Raw genomic sequence first — 4,404 nt, 5'->3', positions numbered from 1 at the left:
ATATTAAGCACAGCTTGTGCTCCAGTGGTTGGGGACAAAACTTTCGTGCAGCAGGTTAAGGTTTCGAACCTTGCCTCCCCCGTTATTTTATTTATGTCGCTTATGACATAATAAATATAACACGTGAGCATATATTAATGAAGGCAGCTCTTGCTTCAGTGGTTGGGAGCAAAACCTTTGTGTTCGAGGTCGGGAGTTCGAACCTTACCTCTTACAAATATTTTTGGATCTCGTATATGCTTGATATACGGACGTATATACGGTATGTATGGTATACATACGTATATATGGTCTGTACGGTATGCATACGTATATACAGTTGTACGATATGCATACGTATATACGGTCTGTACGGTATGCATACATATATACGGTATACCTACGGTATGTACAATTTCATACCGTAGCCGAGCTGGAAGTCGGTGGGCCGATTGGTAGGCCCAAATAGTAAGCCCAAATGTTAAGCCCAATTGTTCGGCCCGAATGGTAGGCCCAAATGTTAAACCCAAATTGGTTCGGGCCGGTTCGAAATGTGAATGGTTCGGTTCCTTCGGCCCAATTGGCCAGCCCTAATGCTTAGCCCAAGGATTGAGCAAGCCCACGTCATCATCACTGGGTGACATATTTTATTGGTGTACTTTTGGGGATGATTTGTTGTGTAGAATAGTGCATGCTTAAGTTTTACTATAGAGATTTACCGTGATGCTAATGGAGTAGCGAAACGCTTTGTGGGAGTCTTTACTGTGCTTGTATGCCAGTACAGGGTGATGATCTATGTGAGGATCTATGAGATAATCTCTGTGAAGATCTAAGTGATGATCTCTGTGATGATCCACGTGATGATTTTGTGTAATTGATGTGGAGTGATGTTGAGCAGTTGTTTTGTGAATTTACATCGTGACGAAAGGATTTAGTGGCCATAGGAATGTATTTTTATACAAAGGGCTGTGGCTTTGTAGATTACTACAACTTTGGGAATGATAGAGATTCGATGATTAGGTCAACCTTAATTGAGAGGAATTGACTTACGCTTAAATTTCGGGACGAAATTTCTTTAAGGAGGGTAGATTGTAATACCCCGAAAAATCCAAATTAAATTCCGTGGATTTTTAGAAATGATTTCACGATAGTGGGAGCGAGTACGAGGCTCGGAGAAGCTGTGGAATTAGTTCGAACGATTAATTTTCGAAAAAACGAACGTTATTTAGGGGCTCGCGAAAGTTGACTTTTTATACGTTCAAAATTTGGGAAAACTTTCTTCATGAAAGTTGTAGAGCTCGTCGATACGATCGCGTGCATATGCGGAACGCAAAAATCGGAGTTCGTATGAATTAGTTATGATTTTTTGAAAAAGTTTCCAATTTAGTATAAAGCTTCCATTTTTGGAAATTTCCAAAAATAAAAACAGATTTTTCCAAAATTGGAAAATCTGCTGCGATTTTAGTTCCCCGCCGGAAATCGCCTCCAAAACTTCGATCGACGATTTCTTCCTCCTCCGGCCACCGATCCTCACCAAACTTCTTCCATTGGCTTCGTATGGTCCTTGCGCACCTGTCTGTGGCAGCCTTTCACGGCGGCGCGGCCTGTAGCGGCGGCGGCAAGCCCGGTCCGATTTAAGCTCGATTTTGGTCAACGCCGGTTTTCTCCTAGCTCCGGCCACCAAAACTTCCGATCCTTGGCTTCATGAACTCCCCTCAACCTGCTGATCATCATACTAGGAGGATTGCACCTAGAGTGACCGGTTTCACGTTCGTCGGAGCTCGGTAAGTTTTCAATCCGAAACGAAAATCTTTCGATCGGTATATCTCGAGCTGTAGTGCATCGTTTTGATTGATTCTTTTTCCAGTGGGTTCCCCTTGATGTTATTAACAACTCTCTAGAAGGCATCGAGGCCTGAAATTGAAGCTTTGACGTCGAAATCGAGCCTTGCCGGATTCTGCAAAATTCTGGAATTTTTCCGACCACCGAAGCTTTCGATCGGTATATCTCGAGCTACAGGCCATATTTTTCTGTGATTCTTGAACCAGTGAGTTCTTCTTGAGTTTCTTAACAACTCTTCAGAAGGAATCGAAGCCTTAAATTGACGTTTTTACGTCGAATTGGAGCTCGCCGTTTTCTGCAGTTTCTCGCCGGTTTCTGGAAAATTCCGGCCACCTTCATACTGTTCAAGGTAATTTTCGACCCCTTCCGGTCATTTTCAGACTTCGTGCTAGTTATGAAAGTTGTTAAGCATGATGAGAGGAAGAAGAGCAGCCCGGCCCCGACACCATTTGTGGTGGTCGGCGGCGGCTCTGCCACTAACTCCGGCGGCCCTTTCCGGCCACCTACGGGGATCAAAAATATGGTTTCTGTACATTTTCAGATTCTATATTTCAATACGATCATTTCGATATATTATACGCAATTTTTGGATATCGTATGATTAAGTTATGAATTTTACGATTTCGATCGATTTCGATCGTTCGATTTGTGATCTGTGAAGATCGGACCGTCCGATGGACTTGTAGTTTTGTTATGTTGATCTTATGACTGTCCCAGTGGCTTTGTGTGGTCATGGGCGAAGATCCGACCGTTGGATCTTCGTATAATTGTGAAATAGTGATTCGGAAGGCGATTCGTGAGAATCTAACCGTCGGATTTTCGTATAATTTTGTGAAGATGTTAGTAAGGACGATTCAAGAAGATCTGACCGTTGGATCTTCGTGATAATTTTGGAGGATGATCCTAAGGGCGATCCGTGAGGATCTGACCGTTGGATCATCATATAATTTTGATCTGACCGTTGGATCATTATTAAACTAGAATCCGACCGTTGGATTTCCGTATATATGTGGTTTATGAATGATTGCTAAGTTAAGATCGTATCTGACTAGGTGATTGACGGTTTAAGTTGGTGGACGATTGTGGATCGTATTCTGAGCTGTTGAGAAGACGCAGCGGGATTAGAGGTGAGTAAACCTCACATGGTTCATATTACGAACCGAATATAATTAATTGATTTTTTTGTCGTAATTGTGTGGAAATTGTTTATGAAATAAAGATTTGTTTTGAAATAATATGAACTTGATCAACTACGGTTCATAGGGCTGCGGCTCACAGGTAAGAAAATGAATTTAAGTATAAAATGAATTTATTGCTTTAATGCGTGTGAACTATAGTTGGTATTAATAGACATTCCTGTGCGAATGTCTATGTATATATATTATTTACGTGAAATAATATGTACTGTTGGAGTTGTGTTGAGTTTATTGTTGAGAAACAATATATTGTGAGAGGTATTGAGTTTATTGTTGAGAAACAATATATTGTGAGGGGTATTGAGTTTATTGTTGAGAAACAATATAGTGAGAGAGATGTTGAGTTTTATTGTTGAGGAACAATAAATTGTTATGATCTGTGGAGATCAATAGGTCACGGGGTGACCATGGCATACTATCAGCGACCCACGCTCTCGCGGCGGGTAGGTGGAACTGAATAGTATTAAATCGTGAACCACGCTCTCGCGCCGGGTAGGTGGAAACGATCAGTTAGAGCTCTAGTCTGTCTGCCAATTGTTGAGTGGTGTTGTGAGGGAAATGTTGAGGTTACTTGAGACTGTGAGTGGTCATGTATGAGTGATGTTGAGGTTACTTGAGACTGTGAGGGGTCTTATGTGAGAAGTGTTGAGGATACTTGAGTCTTTTAAGAATGAGTTCTTAAAAGAGAGCCTCAAGAGTATCCTTCCTTTTATGGTGATTGTGTTGAGTTATATTAATTGTAAAGAAATAAATCAACAATTCTTTCTTGTTTACTCATACTGGCTGTAAAAAGCTTACCGGGTTTTGTGTTGTTGCAACTCCCGGTACACTATTCAAATTGTGTAGCGGGTAATCCTACAGGACAGGAGAACCAGGACGGTGATCGTGCGGTTAGAGCAATTGTTAGAGTTTTACAGCAATTGTACGTTGTGAGGTGTGTTATGCTCATTTGAGCTTTACAATATTGCTTGTGAGAGTGAATTGTAATAATGAACTCGAAGTTTCGAGATTTGGATTTTGTAATTGTAATTATTCATGTTTCGGATTTGAATTTATTATTCAAAATTCGGGGCGTGACAGTTTGGTATCAGAGCGTAAGGTACATATTTGGTGATAATCAATACTTCCCGAGTGATGGCCCGTCTGCAGCGGATCCCCATCATATACTCTTCGGTATTGGTATAATCATTGGGTATGTCTTAGTATGGGGTCTAGACAGCGTGTATGTCCGTAGGACGGTAGAGTTGCCTTCTAAGTTCGTATTAGAATAAGTTTAGTTTCCGCGAGTTGTGATCTTCGAGGAATGGAAACCTCCGGATTTAACTCTGATGAGTCAGTGAGGATTGTTTATGGAAATGAGTTTCCTTTTGTATGTAGAAGTGTTTGG

At 41.2% G+C, this 4,404-nt stretch overlaps 1 long non-coding RNA gene across 1 annotated transcript; it reads left to right on the top strand.

The window, feature by feature from the left end:
• Positions 1-1,166: 1,166 nt before the first annotated feature.
• LOC133741028 (uncharacterized) lies at positions 1,167-4,404 on the top strand. The gene is made up of 4 exons (XR_009861561.1): positions 1,167-1,763; positions 1,847-2,170; positions 2,874-2,948; positions 3,864-4,404. It is a non-coding gene; the product is annotated as an uncharacterized LOC133741028 (long non-coding RNA).

This window comes from Rosa rugosa, chromosome 3 (genome assembly GCF_958449725.1).
Source record: "Rosa rugosa chromosome 3, drRosRugo1.1, whole genome shotgun sequence".
NCBI classification, from domain to species: domain Eukaryota; kingdom Viridiplantae; phylum Streptophyta; class Magnoliopsida; order Rosales; family Rosaceae; genus Rosa; species Rosa rugosa.
Note: the sequence above shows the minus strand (reverse complement) of the source record. Positions and strands in the feature narration are given on the sequence as shown.